The sequence below is a fragment of the Stegostoma tigrinum genome, chromosome 2 (assembly GCF_030684315.1).
Source record: "Stegostoma tigrinum isolate sSteTig4 chromosome 2, sSteTig4.hap1, whole genome shotgun sequence".
NCBI classification, from domain to species: domain Eukaryota; kingdom Metazoa; phylum Chordata; class Chondrichthyes; order Orectolobiformes; family Stegostomatidae; genus Stegostoma; species Stegostoma tigrinum.
In genome coordinates this window covers 156,305,000-156,317,420 of record NC_081355.1, presented here as the reverse complement: position 1 = coordinate 156,317,420, position 12,421 = coordinate 156,305,000, and the positions used below count along the sequence as shown (strand labels likewise).

The 12,421-nt window shown below is 42.7% G+C and overlaps 1 non-coding gene across 1 annotated transcript; it reads left to right on the top strand.

The window, feature by feature from the left end:
* The first annotated feature begins 12,109 nt into the window (after positions 1–12,109).
* trnaf-gaa (transfer RNA phenylalanine (anticodon GAA)) lies at positions 12,110–12,184 on the top strand. Its single transcript has one exon. It is a non-coding gene; the product is annotated as a tRNA-Phe (tRNA).
* The last annotated feature ends 237 nt before the right edge of the window (positions 12,185–12,421 follow it).

The window sequence follows — 12,421 nt, the reverse complement described above, 5'->3', positions numbered from 1 at the left end:
GAGATAACGCAGTGTGGAGCTGGAGGAACACAGCAGGCCAGGCAGCATCAGAGGATGATGACTTGGAAATATGTCGCTGCTCCTTCAGTATCGCTGGGTTAAAATCCTGGAATTTCCTCACTAAGGGCATTGCGAGTCTGCTCACGGCATGTGGACTCTGCCCTCTCACACTGTCTGGCCTGCTGTGTTCCTCCAGCTCCAAACGGTGTTATCTCGATAGAATGGTCTACGTTTCATCAATGAACTAAAGTAGTGGGCTTCATTGCATCATAAAACACTCATGCTCGCTCTTTGGGGGCCATATGTAAGAAAAAAAACTCAACAAACCTGCTAAAGAACAATTCACATCTCCCAAGCTTTGTACCTTGTGATTATTTGAACATCGATAGTGGTTACAGAGCTAAGGGAGCCAGAAAAAAATGTTTTCAGTGTTAAGGTGTTTAACCAAGTTAGGACTCACCGCCCGTGAGTTTCTTCAATTTTCTCCGTTTTGGCTTCCATTCTGTATGAAGGAAAGATAAGAATATTCATTGTGAATGTTAAGTATTTGCAAGTATTGACTATGGTGAAAATATAAGCACAATAAAATGCATAATAGTTATTCACCGATACAAGTTATAAAAAAATCTCCTTATAGAAATGTAGACACACAACTTAGAGGGGATATTGCCGAGAACCTGATCATGGGTCTTTTGGTCCAAAAGTAACAATGTTGGCCACTTTTCTACAAGATTTCCAAAGATTATTAGGGCCAATAATAAAAATCGTGATTCTATTATTTCTTTCTAATCGATCCTGTCTGCTTCCTTTTTCTTGTAGCTCCTGCTACAATTATTCCAACCCAAGTGGTACAAGGGCTGAACTTTCATGATGCAGTGTGAAGCAAACAACAAATAGCTACAAGCTGGATACTCATTCAAGGATATGGAGATACAGATTTGATGGGCCAAATGGCCTCTTCTGCACTGTATGATTCCATGAATATACTGTGAGGCCATCATTCTTCTGTTCATTCTTTCACAGAATGGGAATTTTGCTGGCTAAGCATTTGTGGTCCATCGCCTGCTGTCCTTCAGCCAACATCTTCATCCTCTGCAGTACACTTTGTTCACTTTTTTTATTCATTCAAGGGATATGACCATCACTAACTGGGTCAGCATTTATTGCCCGTCCCTAGTTGCCCTTGAGAAGGTGGGGGTGAGCTGCCTTCTTGAACCGCTCAGTGAGTAGACTCACAATATCCTTAGGGAGGGAACTCCAGGATTCTTAACTTAGCAACACTGAAGGAACAGCGATGTATTTCCAAGTCAGGATGGTAAGTGACTTGGAGAGGCATTTGCATGAGGTGGTATTCTTATATATCTGCAGCCCTTGTCCTTCTACTTCCAGATGGTCTGGATTTGAAAGGCACTCTCTAAGGATCTTTGGTGAGTTACTGCAATGCGCCTTGTAGATACTACACACTGCTGCTACTGAGCATCGGTGGTGGAGGGATTTAATGCTTGTGGATGTGGTGCCAATCAAGCAGCTGCTTTGTCCTGGATGGTGTCAAGCTTCTTGAGTGTTTTTGGGGCTGCACCCATCCAGGCAAGTGGGGAGTATTCCGTCACACTCCTGACTAGTGCCTTGCAGATGATGGGTAGGCTCTGGGGAGTCAGAAGGTGAGATATCACCACAGTATTCCTGGCCTCTGACCTGCTCTTATAGCTTGAGATACTGGGAACTCAGTTGCCAGAGAGTCTGAGATAACAAAGTGTGGGGCTGGATGAACACAGCAGGCCAAGCAGCATCTCAGGAGCACAAAAGCTGACGTTTCGGGCATAGGCTCTTATAGCCACTGTGTTTATATAATGAGGCCCATTGACTTTCTGGTCAATGATAACCCCAAGAATGCTGACAGTAGGGGATTCAGTCATGGCATCGCCATCAAATGTCAAGGGACAATGGTTAGATTGTCTCGTATGGGAGATGGTGATTGCCTGGAATTTGTGAGAGGCAAATGTTACTTCAAATCATGTGGCATCTCGGGCTTCGTAAGTTGAGGTATTAAGCAGTTGTACTGGGATGTTATGTTGAACATTCAGAAAGATCTGGCTAGGTCACAAGAAGAATATGTGGGACACTGATGCCTGCTGTAGGTGTGTTTGGCTAGTAATGAATACCCACCTAATCCCAAGCTACAGCAATTGCACGATGGAGAAGATTAATGTCTCAGCTTTAAAGCAGCCTGACTGACAATAGGGATTCTACGTGGGTCTAATGACTAATGTGGTAAATCTTCCTATGTACAACGCAATTCCAAACTGCAGGATCAAGAAAAGCCAGCTATATGAGACACCTGTGCCCAGACCATTGAGTTTTAACAGAACTGGCTCAAGTGAAAATTGTGCTAAAGTATGTGATCTACCAGACCAAAAAAGAGTCATTTTCATTGCCTGGCGGAACAAGTTCATGAGTCAAGATGGCAGCATTCCAAAAGCTCAAGGCTGATATTTGAGCACAAATCTGCAAAATAAAATGGCATCTGAGATCTCCAACTGGCCATAATGACACACAAAGCTTTTTTTTGATGTCATTAGGATCGGGGTTCCCAAACTATGGTTCACAACCCAAGCTCTGAGATATGTTTGGGGCAGTTAACTAAAGGCTATGTTGGGAAAGTCATGGGTTGGATAAAAGGTCCCATGACATGTGCTCTCGATATTTGTTTGGAAGGCAATGGGCATGAGCAGGAATCTTATCTGATGAAAGGCCCAGGCCCGAAACGTCAGCTTTTGTGGTCCTGGGATGCTGCTTGGCCTGCTGTGTTCATCCAGCCCCACACTTTGTTACTTCTGTGCAAACGCTGTGTCTGCTATGAGAAGCCCGATTCATCTTGTTGCTTACAGTTCACTAAGAGACGAGGGCAGTGATCAGGTCACCTCAGAGATATCGAGTTGGAGATCAAAGTGTGTGCTATCACACCATCAGATTCTGAGTGCCCACGCATCTCAACGGGCTCAGTGCGTATGATCATATTTTCAAACAATAGTTTACATTTAAAAATGCATGATTCTCATATGCATCATGTTACTGCACTCTTTAATAACAGAACAGCAAAAATTACCATCCTGCAGTTTTGCTTCATTTTATGCCAATCTCCTCCCAGCTTATGACTGAAGACCACCCCATGCCCTGCTCAACCACATTTGAGGTCAGACAGAAACTTTGAGGTATTAAAATAGGGTCGTACTAGGAAAATCCACAGGGTGCACAGATTTAAGGTTTGGGGAAAGAAATGCAGGTAGGATTTGAAGGACATTTTTACACAGGAAGTGGTAATGATGTGGGATGAGCTGCCCAAAAGCTTAGTGAATACAGACATATGAGCAAGGAACAGAACTCGGCCCTCCCAGCCTGCTCGACCATTCGGTAAGGTCAAGACTAATCTGATTTCAACCTCAACTGTACATTCCTGTACGTTCTCAATAATTTTTCATCCCCCTGGTAAACAAGAATCTATCTACCTCTGCCTCAAAAATATTCAAAGATTCCGCTTCCACTATCTTTTGAGGAAGGGAATTCCAAAGACTCACAACCTTCTGAGGCAAAGAAAGGTTCCTCATCTCTAAAATGAGTGTCTCCTTATTTTTAAACTCTGACCCCTCGTTCGAGATTCTCCCACAAGAGGAAACATGCTTTCCATAACTGCCTGGCCAAGGCCCCTCGAATCTTGAGTCACCCCTACAACTCTTCTAAATTTCAGAGGATAGGCCAGTCTAGCCTTTCTTCATGAAGCATTGTGGTGATTCCAGGTATTAGTCTAGAAAACCAGGCCTGAACTGTTTCCAGCGGGTTAATATTGCATGAATGATTTCAAAACAAAATTTGACAGAAACTTGAGAGAAACTAATTTGCAGTCCTAGAGTGGGAAGCTGACTGGATGGCTTCACATAATGAAGGGTGAAATTTGAATTGATGTTCCTTCTAACTCTTTCAATCCCCATTCATCAAAATAGCCCCTTTGTCACTCTCTCATACCTTCCAAACCCCATTCAGCTCTCCCTAATAATCGTGTCTTCCTTCCTTGCTCAGATGTCACACATTTCCCTCTTCCTCTTAACCCTGCCCCCAACTGTATTTCTCCACCAATGAGAAAGCTGGAATGGACAGAGTGGGTGTCAAGGTCAAAGGATCCAGGATCCAAGATCCCAAGCCCATTCATACAGGCTTTTGAGTTGTAGTCATGTGTTGCCTCTGCAGCTGACGGAATAGTAACCACAAAAAGTCCACAAACCACAAACCTAATCTCTACATTGCTAAGAGGAGGTCCCCAAATACAACACACCCCTAGACACAATTAAAACGCTATATTATACCGACAAGTTTGATCATTTCATTAATTTTTTTTTAATCCTCCTTTTCCACTGATGACCCGAAGTCTAGACTATCTAACCAGGACTTGAGCACTGTCTTCCTAATACTGTTTATCAAATGATGCTGTGCATTTCACCTGAACCTCTCCATCAAAATGAAGCAGAGATACTTTTCATCCTACAGTGAGGAATTGTCACATTACCCTGAAAAAGCTCTCTGTGATACACAATACAGCATTCCGATAGTGATCAATAAGGCAGAGGTGCTCAGAGCTTACCACCCCATTCTCCAGGCAGGCGTTCACCTTCCTTTCTTCGCCAGTGTCTGGCACGCATTAAGCTATACTCATTTTCAATCTTCATACGCTCCTCTTCAGGTATCCATGACTCAGCCACTTGCAATCTGTTCAAATTCGCTTGCTGGACACGAAGTAAGTACTGTTGGTGCCTGATCATAGCCTGAATCCTTCTGTCTGTAACAGGCAGAAATAAATTCTTACAGGGCTGGGATTATTGTTTAAGAGAAGCACCAGAAACAGATTCCATAATTACTTACATAATCAAGGGTATGAAATAATCATCGCCCCAGTTCTGTTCATTTTTAAAAAAGGGCCCCAAAATAAAAATGTTCCAAAATCATGATGGATTCCATTTCATGGTGCTTTCCTGTTTCAGCCTTGCTGTCAATAGTATTTGAAGAATTACACTGGGAAACCAATTTAGGATGACCAGGCTTGCAATGCAGCATATTTGTGTGTACTGCAAAATTAATTTATTTAACATAGGGTCCTGATATTTAAGGACAGAAATGACGGTTTTACTAGCATTCACTGTATTTGTTTGAGAGTTCCGGCATCAGCAGTTTTTCAAAATCAACACAAGGGAATGTTGGTTGTATAATGTGGAAATTAAGCACTGGTTTGATTAAAGGTTTTAAGGGATTACAGAACATTTCCAAATGCAACATCATTTACCATTATAGGTAACAGTCATTCACAGTGAGTCAAACAGGCTGGTTTAAAATTGGAACAAAGCCTGGCAGTTAACTGTTAACCATCATTAACTAGTGCTTTTCCATGGAAACATCTCTACCAATCAGAGTTCACTTGTCAACCAATCAGTAATCTCCTATCATTTACTTTAGTTGTTCATGGGGTTAGGGCATTATTGGCTAGGCAGCATTTATTGCCCATCCCTATTGCCCAGAGGGCAGTTTAGAGTCAACCACATTGCTGTGGGTCTGGAGTCACATGTAGGCCAGACCAGGTAAGGATGGCAATTTCCTTCCCTAAAGGACATTAGTGAACCAGATGGGTTTTTCTGACAATCGACAATAGATTCATGGTCATCATTGGAATCATAATTCCAGATATTTTATTGGCCATATTTTAATACCAGTAGGCCATTGCCTATCATAAAGTATAAATATTGGGCCTACCTTTAAATTAGCATTCTCGCAAATGTCCCCAATTATAAATCTGGAATTTGTTAATAACCTCAGTAATGATGGCCATTCAAGTATTGGATTGTCACAAAAACCAATCTGTTTCAGTAATTCCTTCAGGAAAGGAAATTTGCTTTTCTCACCTCCCCCCTGGCCTGCCTATTAACTCAAAGCCAGCAAATATGGTTGGCACTGATCTGCCCTATTTAGTTGCATCAAACTGTAACAAAAATGTCAAAGTGGAACAAAGCCAGATTGCACTGGAAACAATAACTACAATTCCATGCGCATTAACACTGCAGAGTGCTCCTTCCTAAGGACTTGTGCAAAAATTGGGAAAACTGTCCCACAGCGTAGTCAAGCAATGATGTGACACAGTAATAATTTACAGCCATTGAGCCAGATACCTCCATCACTATCCTGTGCTAAGAACAGCCCAACTGGCAGGGCAGTCTACAGAAGGTTCACTTGGTTGGAGAGCCTTTTGAGGAGAGGTTGGATAGGTTGGTTCGGCATTCATTGAAGTTTAGAGGAAAGAGAGATGACCATATTGAAACATACAAGATTCTTAGAGGACTTAACTGGATAGATGGCAGTGAGATTGTTTTTCTTTGTGGGAGAGTCGAGGAAGAGTGGGCTTAATCTCAGAGTAAGGAGTTCTATTTAATGCGGAGATGACAAGAAACATTTTCTCACAAAGGATAGAGAATCTGGGAATTGATTTCTGCCAAGGGCTGTCAAGGCTAGGTTGTTAATATATTCCAGGCTTCGATTCACAGATTTTTAATCAGTGTGGTAACCGGGGGGAATAGGCAGGAAAGTGGAGTCGAGGATAATCAGTTGGGCCATGATTTCATTGAATGGCGGAGGAGATTCAATGGGCTGAATGGCCTGCTTCTGGTCCTATTCTTTACAGTCCTATGGACAGGCACAAACCAATGTGACACATTAGTCTAGAATCATGAGGGCTTTTCTCTGTGGACCTACAACACTGACCGCCCCCCTGGCCTGCAATCTCATGGCATCAAGTGAACATGGGCAAGGGACCCTCCCTGCTGATTACTATCTTTGCTTAGCTGCTGAATTATTACTCCTCCATGTTAAACTCCACGACAAAGGACTGCTGAATGTATCAAGGGCACTGAAAGTACTCTGGGAAGGTGGTCCTCAATGTCCATCACTGAGCACCACTACTGACTAAGTGGGCTGAGTTCTCTAGAAATGATCTGCCAGACTGGGCCTGCAGTAAATGGTGAGAGGGCTAACAAACTTGGTTCAGTCATTCTGATGAAATGTTACAGACCTGCACCATTTCATAGGTGCTTCTGAACTTACTCCAGCACCTATTAGAGATAGCAGGAACCGCATATGCTGGAGGATCTGAGATAACAAGGTGTAGAGCTGGATGAATACAGCAGGCCAAGCAGCATCAGGTGGAGAGGAGACAGACAGGTCAAAGAGACAGGCCTCTTTCACCTGTCCGGCTCCTCTCCACTTACCTTCTCCTCTATCCATCTTCTATCCGCATCCCCCCTCTCTCCATATTTATTTCAGAACACCCTTACCCTCCCCCATTTCTGATGAAGGGCCTAGGCCTGAAACGTCAGCCTTCCTGCTCCTCTGATGCTGCTTGGCCTGCTGCGTTCATCCAGCTCTACACCTTCTTATCTCAGCACCTATCATTTTTCCTATCATCCTTAAGGCTCAGGAACATCAGCGCGCAAGTCAAGGTTTTGAAGAAGGATCACTGAAGCTGAAATGTTGACTGATTTCTCTTCACAGACGCTGCCAGACCTGCTCAGCTTTTCTAGCAACTTCTGTTTTTGTTCAATGTTAAAGCATTTGCAACAATCTTCAGCCAGAACTACTGAATGGATGATCCACTTCAGTCTCCTCCTGAGATTTGCTCGTGTAACAAATGCTAGTCTTCAGATAATTCGATTCACTCCACATGACATCAAAGACACGGCTGGAGGCATTAGGTACTGAAGAGGCTATGGGCCCTGACAACTTCCTGGGTATTGTATTGATCCAGAACTTGCCGTGGCCCTCAGCAAGCTCTTCCAGTCCAGTTACATCACTGCCATCTACCAGTGCCCACTCATGTTCTATTAACAAACAGGAAAATCCAAACCCAACCAATTACTGCCCCAAACTCTACTTTTACTCATCAACAAAGTGATGGCAAATGTTCAAGACAGTCCCATCAAACAGCATTTACATGACAATAAAAGCAAAATGCTGCAAATCTGAAATAAAAATAAATTTTGGGGAAATCTCTGAGGAAACTTTTATTGGGCTTAGCACATTAACTCTATTTCTCCCTTCAATGATGGTGCCAGACCTGCTGGGTTTCTCCAGCACTTTCTGTTCTTACGTAATGATAACCTGCTCAGTGACGCTCAGTTTGGGTTCCTCCAGGGCCACTCAGCTCCTGACCTCACAATAGCCTTGGTTCAAACATGGACAAAAGAGCTGAACTCAAGAAGTGAAAATGACTGCACTTCTACTGCATGTGTGATCAAGGAGCCCAGACATAATTAAAACCAATGGGCATCAGGGGTTCACCTCTCCACTGGAATGGACTCATCATTGATAAGTGACATTCATAACAAATAAATGCCATGCGATGCCCTTCTGCAGCAAAACAGATGTCCTCTTGACATTAGTCACGTGGAGAAAAATCTATGCACAGTTTTTGGTAATGACTTGGTAATGACATGGCAGGGGCGATTAATGAATTCAAAAGAAATTGGACAGACAATTGGCATTTACCATTTGAAGCCCCTCCAACTTAAACCCCATGATTATCTAATAATTAAAAGAGGATAAAAGAAAATTATTTTTGACCAGTTAGCTGTGCTTACCGTCAGGAGACATTCCAGATTTAATGTCGTCATCGGCCTTGTTTCTCTCCTCAAGTGCAGAGGTGATTTGAAATGCTTGGAATCTATTATTCAGTTTTTCTAAAACATCCTTTGGCATCCATGATTCTGCTACATGTAGCTTATGCATCATGATTCGTTCTTCGAGTTCTCGTTCTACAAAGGACAGGTGTAAGAATAATGTACTTCGGAATAAAATTGATTCTGTTTCATCGCATTTGAACATTGACCAACATCGTGAAATCAATATTGAACTAGCTTATTGTAAGACTTTTGCTTTGTAATCAAAGAACCATTGGAATGAAATGGATTGATAATAATTATTATTAAAATTAAGGATGTCATTTCACATGAAAAATTCGGTGGTCTTGATAAAGCATGAAAATGTAAGTAAGTAAATTGAAACTAGGCTCCGAATGTGAAATGCTGCTAGACATTGTCAAGAAAACAAAGTGAGGGATTGGATTTTTCCTTTAATAATCACTTTGAATGAAGGAAATGAAGCTTACTGCGAGCTCACTGATCCTGGCCTGAACCTGGATAATGAGGATCCCTGAGCTTCAGGCATGTTCCACTACTGATTGGTAAGTAAACAACATCGATGTGCCTAGAATGTGAGACTAAAACTGAAAAACAGGAAATTTAAGCCCACTGGCTTGAGACCCGTGAAGGGCACAAAGGACCCAGAGAGATAGAAGAATACTTTGGGACCTGAGTGTAAAATAAAGGCATGGGGGGAGGAAATGCATCACCAAAGGACACACAAGATCGTGGCAGAGGCTGTCATTCAAACTGGAAGCTGGTGATCACCATTGTGCCCTAATGTCTGGTGATGGGTCCACTACTGTTTGTCATTTATATAGACGGTTTACATGAGGATTTAGGAGGCATGGTTAGTAATTTTGCAGATAACACCAACATTGATGGTATAGTGGACAGTGAAGAAGCTTACCTCAGAGTACACAGGGATGTTGATCGATTGTTGGCCAGTGGGCCAGGGAATGGCAGATGGAGCTTAACTCAGATAAATGCCAGGAATTGCATTTTGGTAAGACAGCCCAGGGCAGGACCTACACAAGCCTTACACAGGGCATGGGAGTAGGTAGATAGTTCCTTGGAAGTGCTACAACAGGTAGACAGAGTGGTAAAGAAGGCATTTGGCACACTTGCCATCATCGGTCAGGATTTGGGATGCCATGCTACAAATGTACAAGGCATTGGTAAGGACACATTCAGAGTACTGTGTACGAATCTGGTCACCCCGCTAGAGGAAGAATGCGATTAAACTGAAAAGGGTGCAAAAATGATTTACCAAGACTGGAAGGTCTGAGTTATAAGGGGAGACCGCATAGGTTGCCACTTTTAATCCCTGGATCATAGGAAGCTGAGGAGTGAGGTTTATAAAATACATGGGGGTCATAGATTAGGGAAATAGGTAAGGGAGGGGAGTCTAAGAGTAGAGAGCATAGGCTAAGGTGAGAGGGGAAAGATATAAAGTGAGGGACAAATTTTTCAAAGAGAGGGTGGTATAGAAATGGAACGAGCTACCAGAGGAAATGGTAGAGGTGGGTACAATTACAACAGTTTAAAGACATTTGGGCAGGTACATGGACAGGAAAGGTTTAGAGAAATACGGGCCAAGTGGGCCTAATTCAGTTTAGGAAACCTGATCGCTGAAGGACCTGTTTCCATGATGTATGTCTCTATGACTCTCCTTTAATACACACCATGGCATAGATGAGAGTGGATAGCCAGAGACTTCTTCCCAGGGTGGAAATGGCTATTACGAGTTGGCATAATTTTAAGGTGATGGGAGGAAGATACAGGAGAGACGTCAGAGGTCTCTTCTTCGCACAGAGAGTAGTGGGTGTGTGGAACGCACTGCCAGCAGTGGTAGTGGAGTCAGATACATTAGAGACAATTAAGTGACCCTAGGATAGGCACATGGATGACAGTAAAATGCAGGGTAGTTTGATCTTAGAGTAGGATAATCGGTCGGCACGACATTGAGGGCTGAAGGGCCTGTACCGTGCTGCACTGTTCTATGTGTTCTATGTTCTATATTCAGAACAAAATGCAGTTTGCAGATGAGACAAAAATAATTGGGAAGGCAAGTGACGATAATAATACAAAAAGTCTGCAGCCAGCTTCAGTGAGTCAGAAAAACTTGCCAGATGGAAAAGACGGGAGAATGTCTGAGGTACTTTGGTCAGAAGAACAGAGAAGCTGATTTCAATTTAAGTGGAAAAAGACTGCAAAAAGCTGCAGCAAAGAGGTACTTGGTGTCCTCGTGCATAACTCACAAAAGAACAAGCATCTAATAAGTAATGGGGAAGGCGAATGGAATACAGGGGGGCATTTTCAGGATGGCAGTCTGCAACTAGTGAAGAGCCAGAGGGATCAGTGCTGGACTCACACTAATTTACAATATATATCAATAACATAAATAAGGGAAGTGAATGTATTATCACCATGTTTGTAAACGATGCAAAAATAGCTAGGAAGGCAAATGGTGGGGATGAGACATAGAGTATGCACAGGGATACAAACCAGATACATGAGTAGGCAAACCATGTGTTAGATGGGGTATAATGTGGGAATATGTGAGGTTGCCTGCTGGCTTTTTGCAGTTTAGCAGTAAGAATAGAGGTGCAAAATATTATTCATATGGAGAAAGACTGCAGAAAGCTATAAAACAGAGAGATTTGGGAATCCTCATTCAAGATTCACAAAAGAAAAGTAGCATTAAAATTCAGAAGGTAATAAAGAAGGCAAATGGGATGATGGCCTTTATTTCAAAGGGAATAGAGTACAAAAATAGGGATGTCTTGTCAAAGCAATGCCAGGCACCATTCGGACCATAGCTGGAACACTGTTAACAGCTTCAACTCTTTTATCTAAGGAATGATATGCCGGCATTGGAAACAGCCTAAGGAGAGTTTGCTCAGTTGATCGTGTGTATGGAGGGATTTTCCATTCAGGAGAAATTGAATATGTTAGCTTGGAGTAGGTTAGCCGCTGGAGTTCAGATGAATGGGAGACAATCTTACTGAAACACATAGAATTCTTAGGGGCTTACCAGGATAGGTGCAGCTCCCTTCATGGGAGACTGTAGAATCAGAAGGCATAATCACAGAGTAAGGGGTTGCCAATTTAAGGGAGAAATGAGGAAGCATAGAGGCTGAATCATTAAGTGCATTTAAGGTTAAATTAGACAGATTTTTATTCAGTAAGGGAGTGAAGAATTGTGGGAAATAATCAGGAAAGTGGCGTTGAGGATTATAAGATCAGGTGTGCTCTCATTGAATGATGACCTAATTCTGCTCTTTTATTTTATGGTCTCATGGACAGTCTGGCAGCCAAGAGCAGAGATTCATCGCAAGAAGCCTGGGAGATCAGAACCTTTAAATGGATAGAGCAAGCCAGCTGAAATAGCTCAGTGGGCGAGAGCGTTAGACTGAAGATTTAGTAGGTCCCTAGTTCAATCCTGGGTTTCAGGAAAATGAGAACTTCCTGATTTTGTCAGCCTTTGTTTATGTTGGTGTGGACTTGTTGGGCCGAAGGGCCTGTTTCCATAGTGAAGGGGTTTTATGATCTATGAAAGTCCTTGGAAGTACCATCTGCATGCGATGGGAAGCCTCAGAGATTTTGGCGGTAATTGGGTTTGATGGTGTATAAGAGGTTGGAGCTGGAAACTGGATGGAGAAGTGGAAGCCATCCCTGTAATAATGCAGTGA